At 39.4% G+C, this 19,953-nt stretch overlaps 1 long non-coding RNA gene across 1 annotated transcript; it reads right to left on the reverse strand.

Moving 5' to 3' along the window:
- Positions 1-7,246: 7,246 nt before the first annotated feature.
- LOC148225118 (uncharacterized) lies at positions 7,247-19,947 on the reverse strand. Its single transcript, XR_015802603.1, has 2 exons — positions 19,448-19,947; positions 7,247-10,720 (listed from the first exon to the last, which is right to left on the reverse strand). It is a non-coding gene; the product is annotated as an uncharacterized LOC148225118 (long non-coding RNA).
- Positions 19,948-19,953: the final 6 nt, after the last annotated feature.

Genomic DNA, 19,953 nt, shown 5'->3' on the forward strand with positions numbered 1-19,953 from the left:
GAAGCATCACTTTTCTGTATCAGAAATAGTGTGGCCAGCAAGACTAGGGAAGTGACTCTTCCCCTTTTCTTTGCACTGGAGAGGCCACACCTTAGACACTGTGTTCAGTTCTGGGCCTGTCAAATCAAGAAGGACATGGGGATCCTCAATTCGAGGAGGACATGGAGCAAGTCCATAGAAAAGCAATGAATCTGGTGAAGGGTCTGGAGCACAAGCTCTATGAGGAGTGGCTGAGGAAGCTGGGGTTTTTAGTCTGGACAAAAGGAGGCTCAGGGTGACCTGATCACTCTCTACAGCTGCCTGAAAGGAGGGTGTAACTGGCTGAGGGTCTCTTCTCCCATGCAACCAGTGACAAGATGAGAGGACATAGCCTTAAGATGCACCAGGTGAGGTTTGGGGTGGGTATTAGGAAGAGTTTATTCACAGAAAGGATGATTAAGTAGTGGAATGTGCTGCTCAAGGAGGTGGTGGAGTCACCATCCCTGGAGGTGTTTAAGGAAAGCCTGGACGTGGCACTCTGCCGTGGTCTGGTTGACAAGGGCATCCCCTTGTTCAGTCACAGGCTGGACTCAGTGATCCCAGAGGTCTTTTCCAACCTAACAGATTCTGTAGTTTTGTGACATTTTGGAGATCATGACTTAAGCCTGCCTACCTGCAGACCAAATTTTTTGAACACAGTGTAGAGGCTGTGAATTTGAAATAGAGTTCTATTACTCACTTTGTTAGTCTGAAACTGTTAAAAAAGACCTCTGCTTGTTGCCACATTGATCTACATGTAAGACAATTGTGAACCACTTTTAGAAAACCAAAAAAACATATATGCAAATATAGATAAAGAAACTCATTTTACCCTCACACGAATTATGGTTGTCCCCAAGTCTGTATCCCACATCCCACAACCATTCTTACAGCTTCCTCATGCAGTTGGGAAATGGACCCTTTAGCTTTTGACAAGAGAGTAAAAAAGTGTTTGGGCAGAGGGCATGAATAATCCTCCAGAGGTATTGGGTTATCCCCACGGAGTACAGAGGGGCTCTAGGAACTAGTTTAGACTAAATATCTATCTGTTACAGAAAGATGTGTGGGATGACGTTTGGTGGGATACTGAAGTTTGCATCAAATATGAATTATCCACACAAATATTTGTTACTTTATTATGCCAACATAATCCAGTCTGTAGCATCTGCTAAGTATGCATAGATTCATAATGAAAATGCCAATGATTTCTGGTAAAAGTCTTGCTACCATAGTAGGCCACAGACATAATTTTGCTTCAGTTTTACTTTTCAAGGAGTCTTTATGCTGCATGTGAAAAACCTTTATTCAATACAAGATGAATTACAACGCTAAATACTATAAGAACTAAATTTATTGCAGACAGTAACATTAATTAATATCCCAGCTCTTTTTAAAGATCCTACTTAGCCTGAAAGGGCACAGTGTAAGTCAACTTTAGTATTATGATTTACCACTGTGAACTTATATAAGTTGACTAAACCGCCTATAGAGCTGTAAATATTGATGAAGTTGGGAATAGACAGCAATTGTGAGTTGTGTTAGTTGGCTTGCATCTATGAATATTAATGAAGTCTGATGAGCAGCAGTTTTGGCTGTGAATGGTGTTATAGGTGTAAAGCTGTAAATATTAATGATGTGGAGAAGACCGTCCATTTGGCTGTGACTTGTGCTCTTTTCTAAACAAACATATATCTTTCACTCAGTGTTTTGATGGGGTTTTAAGCAACAGCCTCAGCTTCCACTGCTGCTGCAATAAAACAGCATTTTGACAAACATGGCTATCTAAAATGCAAGATGGTGGTTCATTTCTGAGTTTTGAACATAGCCCTGTTTGCCAAAGGCTGTCTTAGTCCCACATCAGGGCTGCATTTCAGGACTTTGAGAGGAGGATGTAGCTGTTGAACCTTTGGCAGCCCCAGAGAAAATCTACTTTATACTATAAGCTGTGCACATGGCAGCACTCATGTTTAACTTTTCCTGCTTCTTCCCATGTAAAGCTTCAGTTTCAGTAGCTTTAACATTTCCCAGAGCTTTCTGGTGTGCCTGGCCCCAGTTCAGGTTTTCCATTTATCTATCAGTGCTGCAGGGAAGGGGAGGACATGGGCTGCCAAAGGGAGGCACATCCTTTTCACTCTCATTCCTCTTTGAAGCCTAGGATGTGCCCTGATGGTGCTCCAGCTGATCTGCTCTGGCACTTGTATGCAATTTCTGCTGTAAATCAGGCCAAGCTCCTACTGTGCAACTTGTGGAAGCATGAGGGCAGTGCTAGAGTAGGTGCAGCCTGGAAATCCACGTAACCCACCAGTATCCTCTCTGATTATGTAGTGTGTGTTAACATTTATGAGATATTTAAGCACTTCCCATTGCTGTGCTGTTAGACATACATGTGATGATTTCCAGGAAAAAAAATCATCAGGATGAGGAAGCTGGAGATACAAAAAATACTCAAAAAAGGCTATTATTACGAGCAGTTAATCAGGATGGTATAATGCTGCAAGGCAACTCGGTGTCCTTTAGCTGAGTTTCTACAGACAAGCACAGGGGATTCTGGAAGAGGGCAGGAAATGCTCACTTTCATACTTGTTACATTTGTTGGCTTTTTTTAAGCAGAAAAAAGTAACACAAGTTCACCAGGAGAAGAAAATTTGGGGAAGAGATCTGAATTAGGAGAGGAGGTATTTTAGGGCATTAAAAGGAGTACAGGAGCTGAAAATGCTCACCTTTGTCAGAAATGAGAAACCAGTTCTTTGAGATTTCATTTCCCTTTTAGGACTTCCATTTGGAAGGTTAGGTAAACACAGTTATTTCTAGATGTCCAGTAATGAATATTAGATGAAACTACATTTTCTAATAATTGTCCAGGACTTCTTGACATAGCTCAAATCTTTACTTCAGTTCCAGTAAAGCCTACAATCACAAAATTACACTAAGCATGTCTTTTCCATGCCTTTCATTCTCTTTTTAGTTTATGACAATTTTTTTTCAGAGTGTGTCTATTAAAAAAGAAATGGCTTTGTAAAATCACTGCAATCCAAATGGAGTTTGTAACTGTAGTCCAAAGAATGTAACACTTTACCAGAAGAAAAGGAGCAAGAAAAAAATGCAAGAAAAAGCCTTTACAGAACTTCCTTCCTTCTTTCTTTCAGGGACACAAAGCACAATGGTAATAGATCCAGCAGTTTTCTGGAACCTGTTAAGAAAATGAGTGGTTTTGAAGATTTGTCTTTAAAGACAAGTAGGAAATTATGAGTTTCTTCTATGAAGACTGTTGAAACCAGGCTGTAATAGTAACACGTTGTTTAAGAGGTGAGAATTTAGCTGGACTGACCTTTCTCAAAAACACATTAAATCATAGAAGGAAAGTTTCTTAGATTGCTTGATATTGTGTTAACTGGGTTTTCTAATCCAGAGAAAGTGTGTTAGTTTGTAAATTAATTTCTATCTTAAAGCACGGACTGCATCCTCAGTAATACCCTTTCATTACTGTTATGGATATCCCTATGCTTGGTACAGATATTACTGTCTAAAATTTAGCTTCAGCCTATAGGATATAAACTTATCCTATAGATTAAATAAATTTAATAGATTAAATACCTGCATGATATCAATATGTTTAAAATACTTTTAATGCAGATGTAATTGTCTACCATGTATTAACAATCTGTATTAGTGCCTTGTAATTCGTCACAGTAATCAGCAATATTGCCATCGCTCCTGTGAGCATGTAGGTGTGTGTTTGTATCTATTTGTATGGGAGGGAGAAACTGACAGTCAAGGCACTGCTCTTCAATATAGCCTCATGATTAGTCTAATATCTAAAAATGAAGCAAGATACAGTCATCTGTCTTTACATAATGCTACTATAAAGGATCTCATTCCTAAAACACCATGTAATTTTCATTTGCTTTTCCATCCAGGTTCAGTTGCTATTCAACCTCTCAGTTTATTATGCTTTTCCTCTCCAGATATTAGTAGTCTTGTTCATCTTGTCCCTTTGCTCATTTGGTATTGTCTCCACACCAGTAAATTCATTTCCAAAGTGAGGCTTCACAAACGCAACTGCTTCCTCGATTTCCTACTGCACAGCAATAGCTTTCAGGAAAAGATTTCACACAAAGCAGTGTCTCCTTCCTTATATTTAGAGCTACATTTCACTGGGTAAAACCATGGCCAACAGGTATTAGCATACTTTGTACAGCTTCACTTTCAAGAGCTGAAAAAATTGATTCTAGATTTTATTTAACTTTTATTTTTATTGCCTGATTATGAGCAACACAGCTCTCTACATATTATGACCATTAATCATTATTTGCAGTCACCTCATTTCTGAGGAGGCACTATTTAGTATAAGAGAAAGAGGGGACAAAAGCAGCTGTATTTTTAAATGTCTACTTGCCAAAGGAAAATAAGATTTTTCTCTATCTGACTAGCCCACCTAGCTAGTATGCTTAAGAGTTTCCTACTGCTTAAAGTAATTAGACTAATTTAATTAGGTTTGAAACCTGACCTAAGGGATGTTCTTGCCATTTTATCTGAATGATGGAAACTTTTTTAGTATGGAGCTATGAATGGTAAATGACTCATATTTTTATTCCTATGGAAGTATAAGCCTTCCAGAGTTGTAAGTATGCAAGTACTTACACAGCTATGCTTACATGCATAAATGCAGTCAAATGAAAAATAATCTGCTGTTCAGTCTAGTGTTTTCAAATGCTCTCATAAGCACTATCCATGCAATTATAATCAATAGCACAGGCTGATTCCATAAATAAAATTGCTATACTATTTACTCTTTCCTAGCTATCAGGACAGCTACTATCCTTCATAGAGTGTATGCAGGGATCACTTAAACAATCAGGTTGGAGCTTTCAGATGCAGTATGACATTTTATTTTAAAAACATAAATGAAAACTACACTGCTTCAGATGGTTTGGTATCTTCTTGCTTCTTGAGGCATGGAAAGTAGCTGCATTCACAGTCACAACTGGGCTATCACTGTTGTGGTATGTTATCAAAAAAGCCCTGGAATCTGTCATTTAACCTGAAACTGTCACCCAGATGCATCAACAGGGATGCTTCCCACCGTTATTGCTCTGTGTTCAGACCACAAAATTAGAACACAAAATCTGAAGAGAACCCACACTGGGTTAGACCAAAGATACATCATCCCAGAATCCTTTCTTCAGTACTTACCCAGCAGAGAAGGAGCACAGCCAATGAAGAAAATAATTTTCCCAGAGTGAGGCTTATTCCTTGCATCTCTAGAGTGCTGCTCTTTAATTTTCCCAAATGCAGAATATTTTGGTTGGCTGGGCCATATTCACTCTCTTCAAAGAAAAGAAAAGAAAAGAAAAGAAAAGAAAAGAAAAGAAAAGAAAAGAAAAGAAAAGAAAAGAAAAGAGAAAAGAAAAGAAAAGAAAAGAAAAGAAAAGAAAAGAAAAGAAAAGAAAAGAAAAGAAAAGAAAAGAAAAGAAAAGAAAAGAAAAGAAAAGAAAAGAAAAGAAAAGAGAAAAGAAAAGAAAAGAAAAGAAAAGAAAAGAAAAGAAAAGAAAAGAAAAGAAAAGAAAAGAAAAGAAAAGAAAAGAAAAGAAAAGAAAAGAAAAGAAAAGAAAAGAAAAGAAAAGAAAAGAAAAGAAAAGAAAAGAAAAGAAAAGAGCAGGCCAGTACCTATCCACCAGTGAAAGGTGCTAAAGCTCCATAATAAGTCACTATGGAACCTCAGCTCCTGGTGCGTCCTCCAAGTCACACATCTGTTCCCTCCCTGCATCTGAGACCAATCTGAGGAGCATGGCAAGAAGCAGCACATGGTGGAAACTGTGCAACTGCTCAAATTAGCCATATTTTCACCCTCCCATCATTCCCTTTTCTCCTGGTGGCAGGTCTTACAAGAGATGCAAATGCTATAGGCTCCCTCAAAGGGGCTTGCACAGCAGGTATCCTTTAGCAAATGTGGCATAGCCTGATTATCACAGCAGACAACGTCTCACACAGAAAGAGGGGGAGAGCTTGAGCAGTTAGAAGAAGCTGATGGAGCAAAAATGGATGTCCTGCCTCCAACTTGTAAGAAGGTGTCTCTGGAGTGGCACCCTCAGATATCTTACACAAAATCATGAGTGTGAATAAATCAGTCTAAAGCAGTTTGTCTTTGCAAGGCAAACTTTTACTTTGCAAGTAAAATTATCAAGAAATATATACTTCTGTAATTAATTTAGAACAAATCTAAATAACATAAATGTAAAGCATTTTGTGTAATATAAATCCAACTTCCCCAAATATAGGAGAAGATAGCAAAAAAGACAAAAATAGAGACAATAACACTACTGAACATTTCCTGTCCCCCTAAATTTAAATCTCAAGGACATCCTGGAGTTTTCAATACATATTTTGATCCCTTTTGATTGTGACGCATGGCTGCTTGTTAATGAACCCAAGAAATGTTTTTACAGCATCCCAGGAAGAGATGTCTGCAAGTTGCCCCTGTGATACATAACTCCTTGTGAACTTTCCTCCTGCTGGCTGCTCTGTAATGCCTCCTGCTTGTTGTGCTGGCAGCAGTAGTAAAAAAACAGTCCATATCCATCTCTCTATGGAAAACTGTTATCATCTTCCCTTAGCTCCTACAGCCTGAAAAATTGCCAGATCGTCTCCCTGTCACCCACCTAGAGTCTCCCAAAATGTCATTATGAACTCAATTGCTTCAAACCAGATGGAAAAGGCTTATATATTTTTACTATTTGTAATAATACAGATGAGTCTGGTGTCTAAAGACAGAATATACAGCTCTTCAAGTGTACAAATTGTTTAGTGAGCAGGCAAATACATGCATTGGGTTCATGTGGCTCTACCCTATTTTAGTTTTCCACAGCCACATCCTGTGGCATTTTCTCCATAGGAGAGCAGTAATTTCAACCATGTTGTTATGACACGGACTCTGTCTTCCTGCAATTTGAGGAAAATCTTTCAGGAGCCATTACTTTTACCATATTTGGTTGGCATTGTGACTATCACGTGGAGAAAAGTTCATAGTGGGCTGAAGAACTGATGCAGAAACACACAGACCTTATGATGATACAAGTCTTGTTTCCTAAGAAGCTGAGCTAAAGCTTACAATGAACTAATAAATTATTACTCATTCCAAATCACATTTCTCATATGATCTATTCTTTTATGAACAAAAAGGGATATTAGGCCAATAAATCCTTTATTCATTGACAAGATAACAGACCTGTTAACATAAAAGCATTTTTATTTTACATATGAAAAGTAAGTCTTATAACCAGTTTAATAAGAAAGCATTTATCTTCTTTTTTTTCTATTGTTTTAGTGATTCAAAAGCTGAGAAATCCTGAATTAATTTGAGAATGAGTTAGTTAATGAATTAATTATCCTGAATATTATTTTACTTTGAAATACAAATGCTGTTGCAAAATTAGCAAAGAGAATTAAATTCTACAGTAAAAGTCTTAATATGGAGGACATAATTTAATCAAAGAAGACGGTTTGGCAGTGATACAGATGGAGTAAGGGGAAGAAAAGGTCTTTCACACCCCAAATTTAAATTCCCTTTAAATGCAACTGGGTCTACCCTTGATAAAGCAACTTTATGCTACATATGGGTGCATTTGACACATTGTAGATTATCACAACAGCATAGCACCACTCTCCATTCCCATTTCAATTGAAATATAATTTGGTGGCATAAATCCAAAACTGCTTGCTTAATGCCTTTGTGCATCACCTTTATTATGCAGACACTCTCAAAACACTTGCAATGAGTTCCCATATCCTTCATATTTTTAAGCAGCCCAGGTGTTTTGGATCAGTATGGAAATTGCTCATTTTTCTTGTTGTGCTTCTTGTCCATTTCTCTTCTCATGGTATAATTTCTCCTCAAGCAACTCCTGCTCTTGACTGTGATACCTGGTCTTGAAAAATGTATTTGAGAGTGATGTTTTCTCCTCTTTGCTCTAAAATGTTGAACACTGATTGCAGTCAGTTGAGACACTTGGATGGCATTGACAGCTTAGACACTGTGCAGAGCTCATGAGAGGAAGAAACTGCAGCATGTTTTAGGAAGGGCAAATGCAGCTTTGAAGATAAGTTAACTTTCTTCACCCGGACATAAAAAGATCCTTGAACATATTTTGTGCTTCTATAGTATAATTTTATAATGTCCTACCACAGCACAGTAAACTGTGCAGCTTACCTAACACCACCACAAGCTACTTATGATTTCATGAGTTTTCCTTATTTTTATTCATATTTATGTACTCTATTAAAATAAAACCTTTCTGGTGTTTGTATGAGCTATCAGGAAGATGATTTTGTCAGCACTTGACAGAATAATGTATAAAACCATCTCTAGTGAGAGTGTGGCAGGTTAAGGCTGATTTACACAACACAGTCTTCTAGATCAAAACTGTGGTTTCTGACAGAACAATTTAATATATGAATGTACAGGAAAACACTACTTTCTACCAAAACAAAACAGAGTATCTGAAGGATAAACATTTCACCACTAACAAGATCAAATCCTCACTATTCCTATTCACTCTGATTTCAATATAATTCATATCGTGCTTCTACTGCTAGAAAACTGAATATTTTATTGTACATCACTAAGGGCAAATTGGCCAGCATTGGAGCATTCAGTGACTATGGGAATTTGTAATTCTCCTCTTTTGGAAATGAAAGATGTAGTCACTCTCCAGTGTTTGAATGCCATAGGTAATGTAGTCTTGATTAAGATCTCTAGGATGCTTGAAGCACCCTTGAGATAAGAGCAAAGCTGAATAAATATATCGATATAATGCTTAGGTATGGTAAAATACATCACATAGGCAATGTCTCTATTACTAGGCTTGGGATGCAGACATGTTCCTGTGCTCAGGAACATAACTTAGCCATATATCAACTCTGTCTGACAGCAAAACCTAAGTGCTCATCACCAGGATGTGGGAGAGGAATCACAGAATATGCAAATAGGTGCCTGTTGTGGGTAACTGCTGGCAGTCCCATGGCACATCAGTGTGCATCACAAGGTGACTCAAGACACACACTCAGGGCTCCTGTGGAAAGGCAGCTCATCCCTGCTGTCATAGGGATGTAGGGACAAATAGGACAAATCCCACCCTGGAGTGTTTCTTAAGCAAAAATGGTTCTTAATGCTCAGCTGTGAAATACAGCCAGTAAGAAAAGCATGAGAACAGAGCAGAAAATTTGTATCATGAATCTTGAAGAAACCAGAAAAGTACCATTGCTCTAAGCAATTATAAATACAATAGCTCCTTTTTGGAAAGGAAGGGGAAAAAATCATGTATCTCTTCTTTTTATATTACCCTACTGCTACATTATGTTATATTCAGACCATCTACAGCTTCAGTGGAATTACTATATAATAGACAGTGATAAATGACTCAAATAATCTGTTTTCCCCTTGTGAGTAGAAATAGTCCCCATAATCATTTCCCTCTCTTGATTGTACTAGAAGCCCTGGACAAGCAATAGCTCCTCTCCCTTGGGTGCATATACCACAGCAGCCCTGATCTCTGGTGTCACATTTTGTGGCTTAAGTCATGAACCTAAAGTGCAAAAAAAGCCCACCACCTCTTCCTTTGCTCAGCAAGTAGAGCATTATCTTTCTTGAGCTCTCTTCAGGTTCACTATTCATGCATCATCTTCCTGTTTATCCCAAAGAAAAATAGCTTAATTTAAAAGGAGCTTCTTTTTGTTGTTGTTTTTTGACTTCTTCTGTGTTGATATTACTAAAGTGTTGAGCCAAAATCAAGGAGCAGATCCTTACTACCTCAGAAGCCCCAGCACCAAACAACAACAGATCCATCTGTATAGACCATTGCACTAGTGACAGGAAGGTATCCAAGGTGAAAACAGCACATTCTTCACTCAGCAGTCATCATGCCGATGGTGTCATGTGGGACAATGGGTGCAGCTGAATAGCAAGAAAAAAGAGATTTAAAGTCATGTTTCCCAAACCAGTTCCACCCTCTTACTGTTCCCATCACGTCCCTCCCCAAACAAAGAAGAACTTAGTTTGAAATGTATCTCTGGATGTCACCCAGTCCATGCCTTCTCAGTTCTAAGATAAATTCAAAATTATATAGAGGAAAGCAAACCTGCTCTTCCCTTCTTAATCATTGATAGACAGAGAGCACACACTCTTACACTTCTCAATCAGTTATTTGTATTTGTTATTTGTCCACTACATGGAAGGGGATCATTTTCCATAGCAAAAATTCCATCCAACAGGCTGACTGGGACACTAGCTTCAGATCATGGAATCAATGTAAGTTGAAGCACATCTCAAAACTTTCTCCAAGTCCAAAACTCTTCAGTCTAGTGCAAGTACTGGTCCTCAGGACTGGCCACATGACTGAGGGAGGGGTTTCATTTACAGACGATTTTTGACATTTTGGTGATGTCTTATCAGCATCTTCCTCTCTCAAGAAACCAACAAAACTCCTGTAAGAGACTTCTCCTAGGACACAGAAGATACTGTGTGTGCACAGGGCTGCATGTGGCTGCTTCATTAAAGCCTTCATGCTTTAGTTCTGTTTGCTACAGAACCCACATCCTTTTCCACAAGTCTTGGGAGCATGTGGGAACTATGGTAGTTGTGAAGACCTTGGAGCACAAAAGACCCAGAGTTGCTTGTAGTATCACAGCCTCTGTTCATGATGCAAAGCTACAGAAAAAAAATCACAGACTCATCTCCATTGAAGAGAAGGCACCAGATAAATCTATGCATGTTTTGACATCAAGGAGATTAAAGTGGTGTCTATGCATGAGCTCTCCTAATCTCTGCTTTGCTTCTGTGGAAAGTCACACCTAAATAATAGTTTAAAAATTTAGTCTATTAAGGTACAAAAGAGATAAATTGCCTTTAATGTAGAAGTAATAATGATGGTGAAATTAGTCTAGCTCTTGGCAAATGTGCTTATTGATGTTTTCAAGAGAAAAGGGGTTTTGTCACCTGTTGTTTGTTTTCTATGTTGTACACTTGACCATGCGTGTAGACTTTGGCTGTATGTTAATAAAATAATTGTAGCTACTAAAAGAATTATAATCAAACCAATGTGCCAGAGACAAACCTTTACTTTCAAAAGTTAGTATAAAAATACAGTTTTATTCGAAAGCAAATGCTGTCATCTTCCATTTTTCTTAAGGAAAATATCAAGGGAAAAGTATAAAAAGCATAGAAAACCACTAATGTTTAATGAAATACTTGAGAACATATGAAAAACAGAATACATAATTTTTCCTGAGGTAATAGACCTCGGATCTTTGAGTAATATTTTTAACTTTGATGTGTCCAAACAAATTTAACTGCACACAACTTGGGATAAGCTACTCAAGAAAGATGTGAACATTTTATAAACACAAGCTATCGACATTCCAAGATGGGGAGGGAAATGTCCACCACTCCAGCTTTCACTTAGAACATGTTTATTCAACATGCTGCCTTAGAGTAGACATCTTTATTCTAGCATAGATCTTATATCATTCTAATATTATCAGCAAAGTATTTTCCCTGCTGCAATGGAGCTATCAGCTCTGCTAAGCATGGTGTCACCTCTCAGTCTGTTTTCACTCACCAGAGCTTTATGTGAAGGTTAATGATGATGCCTTCATCCTTCTTTTCCAGAGCTAAGAATAAATCACTGAGCAATGTGCATTGCCTTTAATGCATTGCCCAGTGAGTGTACCAATTGACCAATTATGGTCAATCCATATGTAAACCACTTCCCAAATTAGTTAAAATGAGCAGCATCTTTCCCACCATTTTAAAAGACCACAGCAATTCCCTTGAGCTCTTTGAAGGAGTAGTTCAGATCTTTACTTTCAAGGAAGAATAAACAGTTGATGAGACGATTACCTTGAAGATAGGCAAGATAAGAGTGTTCCACACTTTCTACTGACTAACCCCAGGTGGTCTGACAGTGCATTGGATGGTTGCAAGCATCCTGTTTTCAAGCAACTCCTTTTTCCTGGTATTGGTCAGGAGAAGTAGGAACCTGAATTTCATTCCTTGAAGTACTCTAATAATCAGCTAAAACTTAAACACTGTAGTCCTAATGTTTTTATGTATCTAAATCCATAATAATAATAATAATAATAATAATAATAATAATAACAACAACATATGAAAATACAGGAAGACTTCCTCAATTTAGAACACATGCAAGGCATGTGATATGCTTCCACTATTTGGACAAACACTGTGTCAACTGAAGTACATTTTACTAAAAAAACATTCCTCCTTCACATTCATGGCCACAGACAAGCAGTGCTGCCTGTGCACAGCACAGCCAATGCCCCCAGCTCTGTGTGCAGCTGTGGGTACAGAGAGCCAAGTGAACTTTCAAGTTGGCATGTTATGTGGGAGCCAGCACAGCTGCAAATTTGTTCATAATTTGTCTGAATTCATTGTTCTGGGTGTCCTGGATAAATCAACTGTCTAGAAAACTGCTCAGGGTACACTTTTATAATCAATGAAAATTTCCAAAACTATTTGTGTACCCACAGTACAATGCATCTGTGAGGGCAATGACATGGAGGCAGAGCATGGGTCTTAATGGTCACTCTGAGATAAGTCCTCATGCATCTCTTGATTAATTAAAATATGACAGTTTTTCCTTAAATGGAGAACTGTATAAACCTAGATGAGGATCATCTCTTATTGCTGCCGGCGAGGAGAAAGACAAGGAATCCAGAAGAGTGCAGGAATGCAGCCCTTTTTTGAGCAGGGTTGAGTGGTATGCAGAAATAGGCTTTATATTTGGGAATGACAGAGTCTGCTGCATCACTCCTTGAAGGGATGAAAGTTTTTATTTTCCACGCCAAGGTTTTTTATAGCCAAGTAAAGACCCAGTGATGTTTTCTTGTAAGCATTCCTAAAAGATTTGATTTTCTCACCTTCTCAACTTGACTACTTCTATTTTATTCCTCAAACTTACAAAGAATTTATTTCTTAAGACTGTTTGAATTGTTAATTGGACAGCAACTAGCAAGTGTCTCAGGCAGACCAATATCTCATTTCAGATGACTGCAAACCCAGTAGAAGTGAGAGCTCTCCCAAAGGCATGGGTGCTTCTAGGTTAACACATCATTCACTGGTCTCCACTAACAAGAGGAAGAACCTGGGAGCAAAAACATAATGGTGGGTGAGATGTGGATGAATGAAAAGGGGGTGAGGAAGAGGGCTCTCACCGAGCTCTGACTTTCAGGGCACCACAGGGCACAGCAGGCAGGGCCCAAACACTCAACAGGGAATCCTCCTTCCTTAGACCAACCCGAGGTTTTGTGATGCTCATGCTCTGTCCTCTAGCCCTTCACAAAGAGCCCTCAAGTCTTTCATCCTGCACATCAAAAGGAATACTAGAAGAAACAGATGCAAATTATCTAAGTATGAATCCCACCATATCAAGGACTTTGCATCGAGCAGTGGGGGCTGGGGGGTGAGAGAGAGCTTCTTTAATTTCCTTGGGCATGGAGGTGGTCCCCCAAGACTTGCTGTGAGGAGCTGTCCCTCCCTCTTACCTGCTGACAACGGTGGGGCTCAGCTCTTGCTAAAGCATTTGCGTCAGACATGACAAGGTTTTGAAATTGCTCAGAACTCAGCGTGGGGTGAGTGGGAATGGATGACAGCGACAAGCAGGTAAAATATCCTCACATACAATCTGATGAAAAAGTCTAGAGTTTCCATAGCATCCACCAGCAATTCTGTCACCTTCCTCCTCAGGACACACATTTGAATTCCAGTATGAATAGCCCTTCTTTGGTTAGGCAGCTACTTCTGTTAAACTTCTGTGCAATAAATAATCCCTATAAATTCATCTCACACTGTTTGTTATCTTTCTACCTGAAGGATTTGCCAGGAAGTAACCTACTTTAAAATTAACTTGTCACAGACATGAGTTTAGAACTCTACAATTTTTTAAAATATGGCTAAATCAAAGCAGTGAAATTGTGTTGCTATTTTCTCCCTTTCTCTACCTTTTTTTTTCTCTTTTATTTGAGCATCTGAATTCCTTACATCTCCCACTGATTTTGTGCTCAAGCAATTTCTTTTTCTTTACTTCACTTTTATCTCACTATGCACAGTGCTACAACCAAGACAAAATTTCTGGGTGTTTGTTCCAAAAATGCCAATGTGCTTTTGCAAGTTGTTGCACAGGTTTTCACTTACGTATTATGGAATTAGAATTAAGTCTCCTAAAAACTGTGAAGTAAACAGAAAGTAGAAAATTCATAAGTGAGATTTTTGAGTATTTCAAAGACCTCTGGAGATATTGTGAACTTCTGTTGAAGGTATGTGAGCAAGAAGAGAGATACACTGAGACACAACAAGTGCAAATAATGAAGATAGTGTTATGCATTTGTAAAAGTTGTTTTACATAACTACGAAAGACCTGTTACTTGTAGTAATATTAGAATTAACTTAAATTTTGCCAAAACTGTGCCCTTTTATCCTACTGATTTCTGAATCTGTTATTCAAATGTAGTGAGCTACTGAGAAAACTATTAATATTCAATGAAGGTATAGTCATATAAATTATCCAGTTTGTAATACAGCTTAGAAAAGAGGATGATTCATCAGTGTTTGATCTCAAGTTAAGAAAGCGTTTCAATTAATCAGAAATCATAGCAGCCATGAGCAGCTATTCCTTTTTTGCCATTGCAATGAGCACTGAGATGCTGTGGGGAATTGGCAGAAGCAGCCAGTTTAAACATGCCTCATCATCCCTGCAGGAGAAGGTCTGGAAGTGGGGGTGGGAGGCAAGGCTGTGCCCAGCCACTGAGAGCTGTTGTTGCACGGGGGTCTAAACAGAGTGGACGGGACAGTGGTGTGCCCACGGCTTTCCCAGATAACCTTGCAGTGCTGTTGTGTATTCCCATGGAGTGAGACCAGGGCTCTTCCACTTCCTGGGCTATCACTCCAACCTGACCCTTGTCCTCCACCACTGCTGTCCACAGCAGGAGCCAGCCAGAGGTCAGTGCAGTGAGGACAGGTTCTGGTGGCAGATCAGACAGAAGATGCTCTGGTGTTGAAAACAGGCTTTGACAATCCATCTGCAAAATTCACTAAGGCTGAGGTCAGTCTCTGAGAAAAGATTGTCCTTCTTACAGAAAAGCTATACAGAAAGTGTGCTGAGCCCAGATTATAAACTAGGGTTTTGCTTTCACTTGTTGATGAAGTAAGTCTAAATCCTCCCTTACCCTCACAGGTCACTGACAAATAAGCTTAGAAAACTGAAGCCTTAAGGAGTGAGCTTCAGACTCAAAAGATTTGGTTTGAAACAAATCAATTGATTAATAAATATATTTGTAAACCTGTAAGTATTCAGGAGACAAAATAGGGTCTCTGCATCCGAACAAAGCGATGTGAGGAGCTTTCTTCCAAGAGTGACAAACTTAATTCTTCTCAAGCATCTGCTCCTTGGCTGCTCTGAGCCCTTTGCACTTTGAGGAGAGTTCAAATTGCAGGTTTTTCCAGGTCAAACTCTGACCACCGATGCTCACAATCTGCCTCAGCTTTGGAAATATTTTGTACCATATTTCATGGTTGTCGCTGACCATCTTGTTGGTGATGGCAAATGTGAAAAAAAAACTTGGTTTCATGGTTAAAAGCAACAGATGGTGTCTCTGTGAGAGAAATGCTGTCCTGTACTTGCTATTGAAATGTTTAACAAATATTGTATCTCCCACTTTTCTTATGAAAACCATTTGGAGAGTTATGGCAAGGCATCTCCATGTAGCAAACCCTGTTCTTCTTGTAGCTGTTTTGAAATAATACACATCTAGAAATGCCTCTAGAGGCCCTTCTCCTCACCAACTCCCCCACAGCTCCTGCAGATTTAGAGATGGTTTTGCACAGCTTTGTTCCTCAGAGATCTCCAAACAGATGAAAGTAAGTGCTTTGTCCTCTCCAAGGACATGCTCCCTCTCGAGCCCAGGAAGCTCATCAGGACTGCAATTACTTCCCTTGCAGATGATTGACTCTAGAGATATTAGGTTGTGGGGATAACCTTCTCTGCAACATTCATGTTGTAGGTTTACTTTCAGCATTTCAATACCCTGACATTTATTTCCATTTGGTCCCACATCCCAACTTCATGTCTAGCTTGGTGTGGACAAAAGTGACCCTCAGATCAGGGTAAAGGAAGCTCACTTTAGGTAAGATGTGATGATACTAGTGGGTGGGTGGGATGGAGAGCAGTGATGGGAGTATAAAAGATGACAGGCACAAGAAGAGTAGGGAAACCTGTAAACTTTTCAAAGTGAGAATTAAAGATCAACATTGCATTTTCAGTTCTTAGTAGATGATTCAGGAACTGTGAGATCAGCCTTGCTTCTGCCTGTGCCTGCTCAGGAAAGGGCATTCCTGTGGCATGCAAATCTCACTGCTACCCCCTTTGCCTGCCCGTGAGCACAATATAATTGAACCTATAATGTTTTATTTCACAGACAAAAGAATAAGAGCAGATTCTTTATAGATGAAGAGAAGGAAAGACAGAGAGAGAGAGAGAGAGATGCATAATTACCACATATGCCTCATATGCATTTATATGTACGAGCATATGCTCTGAAAATGTAAATCTTCATTAAAGGAAAAATTGAAGATGACAAATTTGTAATGCAAGATTTAAAATACAAGAAAGGTGAAAGATTAATTCAATAGTCTGTCTATACTTAATTAGAAAATAGGATGCTATGGTGAGTTCTGCTAATTTTTTCAATGCCACTTGGATGCGTTGAAAATAAATAATCTTATGGTGGCAAAATAAATCACCGCGTTACAAAGAGCCCTCATCTGCAATCAAAATCATTCTATTTACCCTGGAGACACATACCTATGAAAAATTTAAGAATTCATCAATCACAGTCTCTCTTTGCAATGTTTATGAAGTTCTATCTTTGGATAAGAACATTTCCAGTCTTCTTGTAACAATCAAAATCAGAGCTGAGGTCTGGTATATGTACAGAGATGATCACTCTGCTCAGGTAGACTGCATCTCATGCCCAATTTTTGAAGTTACATAAAATAACTCTTCTAGGGCTGTCTGTTATTTGAATGTCCCTGGTAAAGTGATGAAAAACTATCTCAATGTACACAAGAATTAGGTCCTAGGTTTAAATATACAGTATGCAATTGTATAGCACAAGATCACTGAAGAACAATAATAGATGCATTCATTTCATGAAGTGCTCTGAAACTGTGCATACTAAAAAAATTCAAATCTGCATTCTGCACAGAATCTTACATGGGCACATTAATCTGCTCTTTTCCCATCACACATTAGCTGTTTGTTAATGGTATAAGAATCACTAGGTAATGGTATAGCAGCCAATGTAACTTTTCATTTAAAGATCAGACTTTTTTACTGGAAACCAAAACATCATCAGAAAATTCAAATAAACATTTCACAAGGATCATCACACAGGAGGTATTGCATCAAGCCTACTGCAAAACCAATTCTCTGAGGTGTGTTTCACAGGCAATTGCTTCCCAAATAGTTTTCCATTAGTGTTGAGATTCAAGCCACAACAAGTGTCTTTAGTCCAGTTCCTAATCCTTATTAAGGAAATGTCTGGATAAGGACTCTGAAGGCAGCTTTTTCTGTCACTTCCACAGGACACTTATTTGTCACTTGCCAACCCTTATTTGGGTCATTTGAATCTAATGATGTCTTGATGCATGACGAAAAATCTTCACTCTGGTTTTTAGAAATCTAACAGTAGTCTAAGAGAAGTCTAACTGTAACAGAGGGGTGGGGTCTGTGCCCTGAGCATGGGTAGAGAAGGAATATTCACCACAGACACCTTGTACCTGCCTTTGAGCTCACATATATATTCACAAGGTTCTCATAGTTATAAAGCTGCCTCTTCCTCAGACATGATATTAGCAGCTTTATATCTATGAGCAACCTCGTGAATAAACGGGGGGTTTTGTTTGTGCACAAAGGGCACTTTACCCTGCTCTAGTACATCCCTAGGGCAGGGACTGGGCAGCACAAAGGCAGGAGCTTCAGCTTTCTTCTTATTTGTCTTCTATTCCCTTTTCACATTAAGACAATGCACTCAGAAAAGCTTCCTAGGAATTAGCTTTGCTCATTAGCTAAGAAATCTGCTCACTTTCTGAAAATTCATAGTGCAATGTCTGGCTATTTCAGGTCAAAGAAAGATTAAACAGCCAATTTATTTTAAAATTGAGAAAGAGAAAAGTGAGCTTGATCTATTAATCAGTTTTTCACTTCCACCCAAACTATTAGATAAGTCTGAGATAAAGTATTTGAATTCATTAAAGTCTCTGAAGACTGGAAAGGACCCCTTTTAAATTTTTCTTCTCTTGGTCTCTCAAAAATTAAAATCCTGCAATTTCATAGGTCAAGTTATGGTTGCATCCATTTTGGTAAAATGTTGAATTAGAGAATTAGAACAGATTGGATATTTCAGTTCAAATTTGTATTTTCCATGGACTCCCAAGTAATAGAAATTGACTTCATAGAAAGTTGGGAGTTCTCAGGATTTCTGAGAGGCATGAGCTTCAGGAACATTTGCAGAATTGGCAAGCATGGTTTGATATATCTGACCAGTGCCCTGTTGTCACTATAGTAAACAAAAACAAAATAAAAAACAAAACCACAAGAAAACAATTTTTCTTCAAGAGATTCAAAGTTCACACATCAAAGGGAATACTGCAGTGCTGCAGAATGAAAATCTAATGGTTTAGGTTTCCAGAGTTGATAAACATTTTATCCAGTTTGTTGATAGCCAGAACAAGGAGCATTCTCACCACCCATGCTGGAGGTCTCAACAGAGGTGCCCACTGCAGGTGCTTGGGCTGCATGAAGTCCCTCCTCCAAACCACTCTTTAAAACCACACTCTCAAGCAGCCCATGTTGACCAGAGTGACCCCCAGTTCACTGGGTCACAATCTTTCTTATTTAAGTGTAAACTTACAGACAAAGTGTAGATACCCTCAGAACCTGGAAGGGTCTCACCTGATTGTGTTCTGGGTAGTGCTTTGAGTTCTGAAGAACTTTTCTGGTTAACAGGGAGGCCTGATATTAACCATGTCTTTATTTAGAGAAGTTTTTGAGTCTCCCTTGGATCCACAATTATATGCCAATGAACTATCCCTAAAGAAAAGGTTTACCACTGTAACCTTAATGGTAACAATCTGGAGCAAGCAGAGTGGTGGTACCAAGGAGCTCCTGAGCATCCCGTTCTTTATCAAAAGATATCTTTATCATTGTTAATTCCCACTAAACTGTCCAGACTGCCTGTTTTAGGCTTATAACACAGGAGCTGAGGGTCCACCAAGGTTAACTGAGAAGCCTCATACACAGTTGACCTTGGAGAAATAAGATGGGGTAACTGTGAAAGAGATAATAACCTAAACAATTACCTGAGCCGAATGCCAGCAGCAGCGCAAAGCTGTCACAGGGGAAGGGCGCCGGCAGGGATGTGCTGCTGGAGAGACTGGCTCAGCTCTCTTTCCAGTACAGACGTTCGCCTTCTACAGCAGCCAGCCCAGCGGTGCCGGCTGTTCCCGGCGGCAGCAGCCCCTCTGCAGGAGCACACACACACCAGACCTGCGGTGCCCACCCGGCACCCGCCCGGTCAAGGCCCTCCTCAGCTTCGTGCATCCCTCACTTTTCGTCCCGGTGGGCTGGGGCTACCTGAGCAGCGGCACGGGGGAGACAGATCCAGGGGAAGGAACTGCCCCTCTGAAGGGCCGCCGGGGCTCCCTTCCCTTTTCCCGCTTCTCTGCCTCCCGGCTGGGCCGCTCGCAGCGGAGAGCAGCTCTCCGAGCCCTGGGGAATCGGGGCGGGGTGGCATGGGCGAAAAGCAGCATTTGCACCCTTACATCTGCACCCGCATCCCGCATCCCGCATCCCGCATCCCGCATCC

This window comes from Sturnus vulgaris, chromosome 1 (genome assembly GCF_052056855.1).
Source record: "Sturnus vulgaris isolate bStuVul1 chromosome 1, bStuVul1.hap1, whole genome shotgun sequence".
NCBI classification, from domain to species: Eukaryota; Metazoa; Chordata; class Aves; order Passeriformes; family Sturnidae; genus Sturnus; species Sturnus vulgaris.